This window comes from Anticarsia gemmatalis, chromosome 25 (genome assembly GCF_050436995.1).
Source record: "Anticarsia gemmatalis isolate Benzon Research Colony breed Stoneville strain chromosome 25, ilAntGemm2 primary, whole genome shotgun sequence".
Classification (NCBI taxonomy): domain Eukaryota; kingdom Metazoa; phylum Arthropoda; class Insecta; order Lepidoptera; family Erebidae; genus Anticarsia; species Anticarsia gemmatalis.
In genome coordinates, this window is record NC_134769.1 from 7,642,977 (window position 1) to 7,657,598 (window position 14,622).

The 14,622-nt window shown below is 33.1% G+C and overlaps 1 protein-coding gene across 2 annotated transcripts in view; it reads left to right on the forward strand.

Annotated features, from left to right (window-relative positions):
- LOC142983955 (uncharacterized) overlaps nucleotides 1-14,622 on the forward strand; it is a 65,496-nt gene that overhangs the window by 43,703 nt on the left and 7,171 nt on the right. The window lies entirely within an intron of this gene.

Here is a 14,622-nt window from a genome sequence, read left to right on the forward strand (position 1 = left end):
TTTTTGAAGGGTTTTTTTGTTTTGGATAATGTTTTTTTGATTCACTAACTGCTGATCACGAGATGGGAGTTCAGTACTTGAGTCGAGCAAAGTGCTTTTTAATAAACTTATATTTTTAAATTTAATCTTTGTTGTTTCCCGTTTTCTCGACATTTTTTATTTCTGCTCCTCTGCTATTTGACATCTATAGCATGAATCTATGTAGACTTCCCTAGTAAATTGATTTATTCGTCAAAAATATGTTTATTTGATCAAACATACAAACGTAGTTACAATAACTGTTACTACGTGTTCACAAAACGGTTGCTTATTGATATTGTCTTGTTTTTAAGGCCTTTTTTTTTGTTTTGGATAATGTTTTTTTGATTCACTAACTGCTGATCATGAGATGGGAGTTTGGTACTCGAGTCGGGCATAGTGCTTTTATAATTTAAACTTCGTCCGCGTGGACCTTAGTAGTTTTCTCGTTTTCACAACCTTTTTTTATTTAGATCTACGGCTATTAGACATAGCATGAAGTTATCCAGCCCGTAGCCTTCCTTAATAAATGGATAATTTGACGAAAAATAGTTTTTCTACATGAACTAATAGTTTCTGAGAATTTTGCGTTCAAACAAACAAAAGTAGTCGCGATAACTGTTACTACGTGTTCACAAAACGGTTGCTTATTGATATTGTCTTGTTTTTCAAGGGTTTTTGGTTTTTGATAACGGTTTTCGATTTACTGATAGGGTAGTATGAGTGTTGATCACGAGGTGTTTGGTTTGATTCCCAAGTGGCAAAATGCTTCTGTTTTTTATAATTTAAACTTCGTGCGCGTGGACTTTTGGTAGTTTTGAGTCTTCAATACCGAAATATAGCTGATCGCGTGGTCTCAAGTTTGATACACGAGTCGGGCAAAGTGCTAAATTGGTCTTTTATAATTTAGATTTGGCCCGCGTGGACTTTAGTAGTTTTCCTGTTTTCACATTTTTTTTACTGCTGTCAATAAAATATAGCAATAGTTTGGTAACGTGCTCGGTCATCGATGTATGCCGTATGGCAATAAGTTAGCCCCCAATTACATGGGTCTATAATTGTCAATGGTGAAGACAACTCTTCCTAAATAAATGGATTATTCGACACGAAAATAATATTTTTTCAATTTAAACGGAGGGAGTAAGGAAATTATACAAGTAAAACTAATCTAAAATGGGTCTTTTTAAACGTAAAAGTTTCTACTCGTATATTTACTTGTAAAATAATTGAGTTCATCCATATTAATACTTCAGTATAATTTCAGTACTTGTGGTTTTCAAGACGTTACAAGGATGTCAAAACAATAAACTTTAAATTGTAGAATTATTAATTCTAAGAAATAATAATAGGTATTATTAATAATAATTACAAACAACGGTAACTCATGTTTTCGTTGAATTTGGTTTTTTAATAATTTTGTTTGCTTTCTGTTTCCTTATTTTGTTTATTTATTTATTAGTTATTTCCTCAAGGTCGAGAGACTGAGGAAAATGGAGAATTTCACGAAATACTGAAAAGTCTTAGTTATTAGTAATAATGTTTCTAGAAATTTCTTTACACTCTACAACACAGTAATCAAACCTACCTTATATGCTATAATCCAACAACCTAGTAAAGACCCTTGTATACAAGATTCTAAAAAACCGCGACGTAAATTTATTTGCTTTTATGATGAAGTTTGAATGTGGTCTTAGCTAAAAATCCGGCATCGTTATTACCAAAAATCACACGTGCTCGGCAGATGGTATTTTAGTGATCTTTACGCCATAATTCATGTGTATGTGTATATCCATAAGTCAATAACAAAATAAACAAACCATCATCTTTGAAATATATTTACAAAAATATATTTTCATCGCAGAAAAAGGTGTACTTAGCTCATCAGTAATGCCCAGTTTCTGAGGCACATTTAGCGGTAGTTTATCTATTCAAACTGTCAAGTCTATATCAGACTAGCTGACCCGCGCAACTTCGCTTGCGTCACATAAGAGAGAATAGGTCATAATTTTCCCCGTTTTTGTAACATTTTTTACTGGTACTCTGCTCCTATTGGTCGTAGCGTGATGATGTATAGAATATAGCCTTCCTCAAAAAAATCCTAAATTATTCAATTCACACCAGTAGTTCCTGAGATTAGCCCGTTCAAACAAACAAACTCTTCAGCTTTATAATATGAGTATAGATTAAACGCTATTGAATAGATAAACTACTGCTAAATGTACCTCTGAAATCGGGAATAATGATGCTTAATACTAACGTATTAAATAAGTTACTGTTTCTTCACCATGAACGTAAGCAAACCGAGCAAAACTCTAGTTACATGGCTTCTTAAACAGACAGACAACTAATAAAAATAAGTTCCTGGTTTAAGAACTTACATGTTTATAAATCGGTTACTTTTCTAGATCAATCCGAACTCATTATACATAGTCACGGAGTCAGATAAACAGAAAACAATACGATTGTCCTTATTCGATTCCTGAGTATGATTGATGAAATTTTACCAAACTAACACATATTTTGAAAATAAACTAAGTAGCCTATGTCTTTTAGAAGTCTACCTATGAGTAGATACGTAGTATGGTTTTAAAATCCTATTTTTGTATGTCAAATGATTTACTTACTACTTACCTAAGTTAAAAAGTTCTTTCTTTTTGATAAATATGTTGTCTGTTTTTATGTTAATAATGTTGATTAATAATTTGATAACGGTGTTAACATGTTATTTCGACATCATCATGAATTATATTTTAAGAAATTTTACATAATCTTAATGAATCATACCATCAAAAATCTTCCTTATGAAACACATTGAATGCATTTTCATGCGATTTTATGAATTGTGTTTTATTAAACTCGAAATTTATTCCGTAGTTCTTGAGTAATGAGTTCAACGCGAACAGACAGACGCGATTTTAAGCAAAATTTGCTTAAGCGTCCAAACTATCGAAATTTTGCCAATTGGACAAGAATTTCTTGCAATTTTACTCAAATCTTTACTAAGAAAGCAAAAAAAAACACATGTAATAATAGTAAAGACCGCTCGAGGCACAATGTAAGTAATGTAACATTAAAAAGGTTTACATCCGATATTTGTAACATTTGATAAGTTGTAACTTGTTTTATGAATGTGTTGTCCAGTGTGGGGGTTGATAAGTTGAGACATTGGGGTTGAAAGTGAGGTTTGAAATTATCAAGAATGATATCTAATATGTAAAATTCTTGCGTCACAGTTTTCGTTACCATACTCCTTCGAAACGGCTTGACCGATTCTCATGAAATTTTGTGAGCATATTGAGTAGGTCTGAGAATCGGCCAACATCTATTTTTCATTTACCTAAGGGACCATTTTTTTTATTTATATGGCAGAACAACGTTTGCTGGGTCAGCTTGTTTTCTTTATAATATTCTTAAGGTATTTTTTTTTATGTGGCCTAATCACTATCATAGATATTGTTCTGATGATAATTATTGTGGATTGATAAATGTTGATATTTTTAAAATACTGTGGACATTGTTGAATTCAAAGGGTAGCTTAAAGAAAAATTTTATCAATGCTATAATTAACACGAAGGTTAAGAATTATCAATTTGAATGCATCTATAGTCTTTGAATGGAACTGTTTAAAACTGCTCATAACATGTTCGATTTCCGGATTCGATTTTTTTTTTAGATTCTTAAATATCTGGTGAAATATTCACAAATAGGTAGACTTTATCATTAAGATATTTTTACAAAACGTTCATTGGTCTCTGTCTACCCCTATGGAAAAATGGCGTGATTTTTATAAAAAGCTTATTTATTACATGGGCATGTATGTATTACAAAAAGCTTATTTATTACATGAGCCCAACAACGAACGACAAATGTACCTGTTCTTAACTACTCTTCTGCTTACACTTTCAGTTATAACACGCTCGATGTTATGGTATTGAAATAAAAACCAATCTGTACAATATTTTTTTGAGTTTTTTGCTTTGTGTAAGGCTTCAAATATTGAATATCAAACATCTCCGCTATTTCATTTTCCCTGTAAGTCGGTATCTATAACGTTTCAATATGTTATAATAAATATTTTATATATTAGACTGTCTTTTTATCATAACATTTGTAATATTAGAGTATTATACTAGCTTCTATCCGTGGTTTTGATTGTGAGGATAGATTTTAGGATTCAAACTTAATGTCCTAATAATTTCATTAATGGTTTTATATTATAGATGCAAAGGTTTGTAAGTATGGATAAATTAAGGTTTGTTACTCTGTGATGAAAAAATTACGGGACGGACTTTAATGTAATTTGGAACACTGATAGCTTATAACCTGAATTAAAACAGGATTTTTTCACGTGGATGAAATCACGGGCAAATGCTATCCATTAATAACATGATCAATCAAGTAACGGTACATTTTGCATGAAATTCTTTAGCCTAATTTCATCAAAGTATAGCACATTTTGCATTAGAGATCTCCATACATCCATTAACAAAGAAAAGTAGAATTTCCTGGAACTAAAATATTTTTGGCAACGACTCCTTAGTGATAAAAATGGTTAGTGAAAATCGCGTTTCATATCTACTCATATATCAAAACGGATCTTGATTCAATCTAGCTTAAAGGTTTACAAAACCAGTACCTAATAAAATACGAGTTACTGTTCAAGACATGACATGCAAGCAAACCCGCTTATACTAGCTAGTAGCAATATCTTTATAAAATATATACAACTCTTCATTTCATACGCGACTACCAAACGCCAATCAGTTCGTGTAATACCAAAAAAAAAAAACAACAAACTGATTTCTTCGCATTCAACAAAAACAAAAAAAGACAAAAACTCTTCAGAAAAAGCATATTTTAGACGAACGTTAATTTCAAGCAGAAAGCGTTGCGTCGACGAAAATTCGATTCGGCGACATTGTCATACGTACACGTCAAAGAAAATATAATAAAAGTGAAAAAAAAATATATACTACATCACATACGGAATAAAATAAAGTAAAATGAAATAAAAGACATGCGAGGGAAATACATTGCCATTTCTACAGCGAGCACACATACGCACGTCCAATTTATAATATTGTTTTCCTTGGGATATATTTTTTCACTAGTATAAGAGGGTGGGGGGTTGCCTCCGTGCCTCCCTAAGGGCGGCCACCCCCAGATATTATTAAAGACGTATACTCACACATTCTTGGCGAAACGGAGTGTGATTAGATTAATATACGCTGGTGTGTTTGCAAGGGGGTGGGCAGGGGTGGGAATGATTTCAGGACGGACAGTCGACCTAATACAATGATATGAGAGGCTTTCATAACCTGTGACGTTCAGTGTCACGTTACACGCTGAATGTAGAACGCTGTCAGTACTAAGAAAGTCGTGAAGATAATAGGTCAATATGTTTCTCTACGGTATTGTTGTCTCCACATAATAAAACATTAGTATGTTAAAAATAAACATGATCCATTTATATCATATATGTTATCATATACTCGCTGCCTGCCTCCGTAATGTACCCGATGTCGTTACGAAAAATAGCCATATTTAAAAGTAAAGATAGATTTATAATACCTCCTGATACGCTAATTCTTAGCAAGCCACAAAACTATTTAAAAAATCCAATTGTTCAGATTCTCCATACACTAGCTGTCAATAAAATAAAAACAATGTCGCAAACAAAGTTACTATGAAAAATCAGCCTATAGAAAATATAATTGAACACTCAAAATCTAATCATTTTATTATAGTATACATAACATCACGCCTGTTACACCTGAAGGAGTCGGCAGAGCTGTATGAAATACATCCATGTTTCGCCATTAACAATGTTTTCATGTAATATGAGGCGAGCCTATTGCCATTTAACCGGGCTTTTTACCAAACTAGGCTACAATAGAGACAAATTCTAAGTTAAATATTCGAAAAGACAAAATAGCACTTTGCCTGACCCGGGAATCAAATCAGATACCTCGTGACCTGCAATTGGATACACTACCGCCGTCGTCATAGGGGCAGTAATTTTAATATTTCTTATTAAATATTAATACAAACATGAAGTCCATACTATTCATAGTACAGTCACATAAAACTGGTTGTTACTATGAATAGAATTATATTTTGTAGCTCTAATGACTTTTACTAATATAGAGTCGTAGAACTCGACTATTACTAGAAATAGGTCGTACGTGGGTAATGTTTAAACTAGTAGGTTTTTGATATTTTTACCATATTATCTGATGCCCATACATACATAAGTATTACCTACAAATTTAAATTTATCTGTCTATTACGATTTTACGGCTAAATTGCTGAACCGATTGCGAGGAATTTTTGCAACGAGATAGTTGAAGATTCAAGATTTCATGATCAAAACAAAGCAGCATAAATTCCGGGCTTATAATAGACAATCTTCTTCCAACTGAAAACTTAATTTGTACAATCCGGGAATAGAACTCGAGACCTAAATATCACTTTTCTCATCCGTATACCATATCACTAAACTCATATTGCAGAAGCAATCAGTTAAATTTGCTTTCAAAAACACTAGCGACAATTTTAACCCAAGCATCGAATCCAGACTCCCTTCGCAGTTACACTAACGAACCCACGAAATAAATTCAAATAGTAACATTTGTTGAACAAATCGCTTACATGTAAACAAGCAATGTTGTACAATGTTCGGCTTAAGACCGTACCCTTTCGGCCCTCGGCTTTCGGCTTTCGGCTTTCGGCCTTGAGTACAAGATATTGTAATCTTGTTACAATACCATTGAACTTGTATAGTTTGAGATTAGTTTTAACGAGAGTGAGTTCGATTCTCACTCATTTAATACAAACGAAAGATAAATAGTGATTTCTAGTTTGCATCCGGAATGGAATCTTTAAGAGATGATTTTTGTTATTAGTTAAGTTATTTATTTGTTACGTTATTTTAAAAGTTATCAAAACATCACGCCTGTTATACTCAAAGGTACAGATATTGCGCCATTTACTAAGTTAGTCCCATGTGAAACGTAGTGTAAGTGTAAACGGCGAGTTTGATGCCAAACCCAAGGTTACTAATGAGAAATATTCTGCTATATAATTCTATTCTATATACTACCACCTACACCCGAAATATAGCCAATTATTGTGTATTATTGTACTGCACTTCCACTTTATTTAAAAAAAAATATAAGTACCAAATCTCACATTTCTCTGTACGCAAATTTTGCCCAAAAAAACAAAGCTTCATGCATGAAAAATAGTATTAACCGATTTAAACCTTCCAAAACGGGAACGGAAAGCTCCAAAACAGCAAAAATAAGATAACCCACATAAAAACTAGCTCGAACCCTTCAATAATACTGCGATAAAGGCTAATCGAAGAATAATTCACTATATTTTTAATTTAGCTTATCACGTGCTATCTTTAAACTAGGTATAAAGATAAAAATAAATTTTTTCGACACAAAATCAATACTTTGTCGTAACGTATGAGCGTATACATATTTATGTTAGCTAGCCTTCCGGCGCGACGTTGCTCGCGATTTTTATCTGTAAAGCTGTGGTTAGATGGGCGACTTTTTTTAATAAGATTTTTTGTCGGTTTAAGAACACTTCAGCCTTAATTATGACAATAATGTGGTTAATTTTAGTTGTACTAAAGATGTATGTTTACAGTATAATTAGTCTATCGTTGAATAAGCATATTTAATTGTTATTCCGATGTTACATAGTAAAAGCGACTCTGAAACTCTAATACCATATTTCTGAGGTACATTTAGCGGTAGTTTATTTATTCAAACTGTCATTTTTGTACGAGTTTAAAAAACGCTATTGAATTGATAAACTACCTCTAAATGTACATCAGAAACCGGGGGTAACTAATGTTATAAGCTCTGCCTGAAACAAGTACTTCACATAGAATATGTGTCTTAGTAACGGTGTAGTATTAGTATAAAGTTTAAAATACATACCCGTTAATAATAGCCGAATAGCCTACACGAACAACATTTAAATTAGTATGGAAGCAATGCTACCAATTGCAGAATTTATAATTCTGATTTACTTACGTGTCTAATATTGATTTCTGACTATTTCGTAGTTCCAATAGCATCGTGTCTTAAAAAAATATTGGTTTTGCAGCCTCTACCATATCCTTATCTGCGCTTTAAAACCTCTTATAGCTTAAAATAAAGTTGCAAATATCATTCGTACGATAAAACTTTTAGTCGCCCAAAAAAGTCGTGCCATGTGGACAAACCCTTCGGCCTTGATTGTTCAGATATATATAGAAGGCCGTCCAACTTTGTCATTCAATGTTCAAACTCGCTGTGCCTTGTGGACAGACAGACTTGTCGTTATTTCAACATGTATGTAGGAAATATGTATGGAAAGAATGTTGCGTTTTACATTCTACTTACCCCCAAGGTACATGGAACAAGTATGTAAAGAGAAATTTGTATGTATGAATTAGGAAACAGTAGAAAGTTTATGTATTCCCTGCTTAGCGTGTTAAAGTAGGGTCGTAATGATATGTAATTTTAGTACATATGACTTGGTTCGGATTGGTATATCTCTCTACATTTTGTACTTATATTTTGGTTTACAAATAAGCCTATGTTGTAAGAAAGTACAGTTCCTTTCTGTTGGCAAAATCATTTGACAAATCTGTTTAATAATTTAAATGATACGAACATTCAAAAACGAAATTTGATAAATAAATAATTCGAATTAAAAAAAGAACAAAGTTTTAAAAATCTCACTAATATGATGTATGCGATAGTTTGTGAGAATGTATGTATGTTTGTCATATGCTCGGATTAACACATAGGATATTTTTACCCCGGGAAATCTACGCGGATAGAGGCTAGTGAATAATAAATAAGGTTTCATTTAAAACGTACGATTGACCTAATTTATAGTTAATTAGAATACGCTACTTATATGGTATCTTTGTATCGTTGTAACAAAGTTCACTCATGCATACATAAGTCTATTTAATATCTATTTTAAGAAGATAAACTTTAAATTTAATTAACAGTTGCGTCACGATGTATTTCAGGTTATTTCTTTTTGTCGTCAGATAATTTAAGATCAGTTTTTTTATTTTATTACTGACAGGAAACGGTTTTTGGTAACAGCTACTAACATTTGCTATAAACCAAAATGAAATGAAGCCATGGCTGACCAAACAGGGACAGTTCATATCTGCATAAGCGAATATTATTTGAGTTGAGTGCACGTTAAAAGCTGGTCTCAGTTGTCAATTAAAGACTGTCGATAAGCCATGTCAAAGGCTTGAACAACTTTAACGCTAGGTTGACCACTAACCATACAACAACCATATTTGTTTTATTGCCCACACCAGGCCAGTGCTTTGGTCTGAAGGCCTAATTCCTCTTTCATTCCGGGGCGAGACGTTTTTTTCATTGAGGGTCTAAGAAAAACCATACTAAAAATATTAACATTACTGACACAGTGGGACAGTAAAGTAACTCAGCAGGCTTAGTCCCGACAGTATTGAGTCGAAGATCATATTCGATTAGTTCGAACAAATGTCAAATCGTAGTTTTAAATCACAAACTAGCGCATGATTGAACGCTAGTTTAAAAAAACTAATAGAATTTTTTGATGTACATTATTTTCATTTAAACCTACAGATTATTGTTAATCGATAGAAAATGTGGAACAATAGCGAAAAATATTTATTTTGTCTATTGTCGAAAATGTTCGCGTTACAAAATCTCTATTATAACGTGTAATTTTAATACTAGACCTTTTAAATTTCACCGGTGTCCTCGCATGTCAATTATAAAAATTATAAGTGCGCAGTGGTTGGCACCTGGCGGGGGTGTGGGTTCGACTCCCGCCCCAATGTGATTGAATATAAATACGCTGTGACATGTCTGTTGGACAGAAATATGTAGAGTTGATGTGTGGATTATAAAATTTTTGAGGTTTTTATTTTGGTTGTTACTTGTATATATCAGGATATTTTTTTGGATTATGTGAAAAAAATGGCTGTCGAGCTTCTTGTAACACGAAATTTCATGTATTTTTTAACATATTAGTAATACATTGATACAGGTAAAAAATTGTATGATGTCTATTTGCGAAGTCCGCGTGGTACAAAATTTACTAAAAATTTATTATTTTTCTCTTCATATGATATATACCCGTGGTTAAAAGTGGTATGGCTAAAAATATAAGTATAGTATAAACCTATTCGTAGTACTACCTATGTATTTTTGTTCTACCCACTGTTCAAGGACTCATTAATATTTCTAAAAGCACAATTCTAAACTATCTTAAAAAGCTTGAAACAGCGCTTTCAACAAAAATATATTATACGCAGTGCAGACGAAACAAAAACGCAACTTATCGAACAAAACAAAAATAGTTCAAGCAAATAATAAACGCTAAATGTAAAATTGTACCGAAAAACCTCTCTGACATTTCGGAAGTCTCTAGCGCGCGCCCCGACGGCGCCCGCATGTCATTTCATCGTCCATTATAAAATGTCGGCGTAATCGGCCTTTATTTTTATTTTATTTGCCAACCACCCTCGCCCGCCACCCCCCACCCCGCGACCGATATTTCAAAGTTAACGACTAGGCAGTAAAATATAGCACTTGACTCGAAAAAATTGTTGAATGAATATTGAGTTGGAAAAATGGAACGTTGTTTTGTGATCAGTAGTTGCAGGGCGCCATCTTGTCTGTTCTAAATTTGAATTGAGAACTATTTAGTAACGTTTTTTTTCGTTTTATTTTTGTGAATGGCCAGTTGGTGATCGATATTAGAATGACGGAGGTTTGTTATCTTTGACGCGGTCAGTCTGTATACGTTGTTTCATATCGGAGTATTTAAGCTTAGTTTATCGTTTCATTTTACACGATTTACTGTGATTACATAAAAAGCAGAAAGTTCTACAACAAAACCAACTTTATTATTTACTACTATAGACTAGTTCTATTAATACTAGCATACCCATGCGACTCCGCTCGCCTAATAGTTTAAGCATTCACTCATAATTCTAGACAGATGTAGTCTATCGACAGAGTCAACATGAGTTTTGACTATCGTTTTAGCAAATTTCATCAAAATCCGTACAGTAGTATAGAGTAACAAATACCCATCCAACTTATGGCTTTAATAATATAAGCAAAATAAATTGACCGCTTCTAAACATCTATTAGGTAGCTAATGAGATGAAATTTTGACAATTATTTTTTGACAGTTTTACATTTCTTGTCTTCTTATCTAGCAGATACGCTATTCGATACTTATCCACGAGCTGTGAAACTAGCCTTAAATATGGCGAACTTATAAGTGACCACGAAGGCGTCTTACGGAAGTAGGTTAGGGGCGAGGCCAGTAAATTGTGTGGATTGACAGCTCGCTATCTTAATGTTTTACTTTGTATCACGGTTCGATGCCCCGGTCAGGTAATAATAGGTCTTAATGACTGCTTGACCGATATTCCAAAAGAAACTATTCAACTACAGAAAATTGTTTTTTAGTGGCAAGTGTAAACAGTACAATTACACTCTCTATTTCATCACTCTTATAATCCAGTCTTCTTCTTCTTATCTTCTTATCGAATGGTAAGTAGTCAACCTAGTGTCAAAGTTGTTCAAGCCGCTCGTAAGGCTTTTGACATGGCTTAACGACTGTTATCGTAGTAGATAACAACCGGGATCGACTATAAACGTGCCCTCCGAAGCACGGAGACGCCCAGTTCAAATACCACTATGCGGTCACCCATCTATAGAGTGACCGAGCCAAGGGTTGCTGAACCCACAGATCGTTTACCGACCGGTGAGCGCAACTGGCTATGGGCGGTTCATAGTCCAATACGGTATTCTGATACGACTGGCAAAACGCAGATTTTACGCTCTATCAGGGGTTCGATTTCTCGAAATTTTGCCAAATGGGCATTCTTTTGCAATTTAACGTCTGTTATATTCGAAGGTGTATTACTACTATTTCTTCATTTATAAGGGAGTAAGCTTTTTTCCAAATACTAAGCACGTAACCAAAATTAGCACTAGTTTCTATTCAGAACATTCCAAAACAATTTGTAAACTAAAACAATTTGCTCGACCCAGAATCGAACCCAAGATCCCACAAAACCAAAGTTAATAAGTAATTGGCTCAACTCGGAAATCGAACCGACGATCCCACAAAACCGAAACTCTAAGTAAATAATAATAAAAATAAAATATTGAACAGATTACTACTAAAATGATAGTAACATTTCAGATATAGGGTTTAGGGTCAATGACATCGCACAGGCTGAATTTCAGCCTAGAATATTGAATAGACTAGATTCAAGGTCTACCTGGAACTGTGTAACGATAAGATTTACTTTATAAATATTAGATCTAGGCTGATGTTAGTTCAATTTATATTATGATAGTATTGTAGGTTAGTGTGGGTTTTCGTTAGGTTTAAAGTTTGATTCCTGGGTCGTGTTAAATGACTTTTTTTAACCTTTTTGTTGCGAAACCACAACATAGTGTAAAAAACAAACTCAAAATAACTTCGATATGTACTTAAATACTTCGATTATGGTCGCAAAATATAATTTCACTTTGCCCGGCCCGAGAATCAAACTCGGAACCTCATGTTTAGTAGTCGGCTACATAACCGCTCCACAGGGCATTTTAAATTATAATAACACTGTAATAAAGCAAATTGATGTCGGTTCAACCACTCTCTTCAACTAATTAAACTTGTTTTTGACTTTTAATAAAAAACTTTTCATTTTTTCTTTAAAAAAACGCGATGAAACAGCCAAAGACGGTTGTTTATGACAAATACTTGTACAGTCGTTTGAACTTTTTGCGGGTATTTCGTGAAAAATATTATTATAAAGTCTGCTTTTGAGAATATTTCACTTTGATTAGTTTAGTTTTTCCTTGTTTTTTAGTAGGGAAGTTAAGTACTTCCCTACTAAAAAACAAGGAACAATTAATTTGTTAATTCTTGTTGTTAATTGTCTAAATGGTTGTAGTCAAAAATCATCTAAGTGACCTTAAATACTAAAGTACCTATAGTCAAAAACATTATTTCAGATATTAATTAAATAAAAGTAAACGCTTTAAATCTATAATCTACGTACATTTTCAGAATAATAAATAATATTACATACAAGTTTGTCGATTCATCAAACCTTATAAAGAAATCTGTTAGTGTGATTTTTTTCTTATCATTACTCTAACTCGCGAACTTGATATGTAGGAAATTCATTAAATTCGAATACGAGGCCCAATTTATAAAAACAAAATAAAAAAAATGCAAAAAAGAAGACAAACTAAAGAACAACATTTTTTACAGTAAAATGAGAGCCATAATTTCCAAATTATTAATTTCCAAGCGCAATTAAAAAAAAATGTATTCACAATATCGACAGCTAAGATTTATAACTCATAACGATTGCATGGTGTGAGCGAGACAGCAATACTTGTGACGTCATAATAAGAATTAGGGAATGATGTAGGAGGGAAAGAGACAGGACATGTTTGATCAGAGCCGCCCTTTTGATAGTGTTTCCAAATTTTCGGAAAGCGATGGGTATTGTTTGTTTTTAGAGACGGTTTATATGACGCGAGTTTAGTTGTTATTTCGATATAGAAAATATTTTCTTCTTTGGCACGTAGTTAGATTTTTTGTACAGTTCACGAGTTTTTTCTATGCATTTTAAGTTGGTTTGTCTTATGTTTCGGCGCAAATAACACTGATGCATGAAAAAGTGTTATTCGTTCATCAGAACATGAACTTAACTATACATATTATTATTTTAGTATAGTTTCTAGTCTAGAAAATAATAATTAGGTGTTCAATGTTAAGCAAAAATAAGCATAGCTAAATCTCACATAAACTTAATCTCTTCACACTCACCAAATTAAAGTAGGTAACCTTATACCAGCATTAAACTCAAATCTATATCTTAGTACATCCCAATATAAAATCTCCTTAAGACTTTTTCGACACATACTTTTACATAATAACTTTTACATGAAGAAAGAAAAACCTTTTGATTTTGAAAATAAATCTATAAGATCTTGCACTAAAGATAATCCACACACGGCACGGCACATGTAAACCGTCACTGCAGGGTAATGCACCGGCCCCCTGTCAAATAATCGACTTGGCCGAGGGTGGCCGGGTGGGGGCTCACGAAATTTTTGCTATTTTCTAACAAAAAAAGAAATACGCCGCACGCGTTTTTACTTAAAAACATCAGTTTTGAGCGCACGCGCACACGACACACAACAATAATAAAACGTCATACTTTTATGTGACTGACTGTACTTTGCAAAATTACGAACTAATTTAGTGTATATTTATTATTGGATGTTTTTGTGGTTGATTGTACTTAGTGCGTGATTTGTTTTGAGTGCTAAATAGTGCGTTTTATTATGGTGGTCAGAACTAAGTGCTTATGATGGAGGCCATAGATTTAAGACAGGATAATAGGTGAGAGTGTTTCTTATTAGAATCTTTTATGGCCAGTGAACTGACCATAGGGTTTTAAAGTGATTTAATTTCGAACTAAATATAACTTGAGCAATTACGTGACTTTATAGATATGTATGTATTTAAGTTATTGAG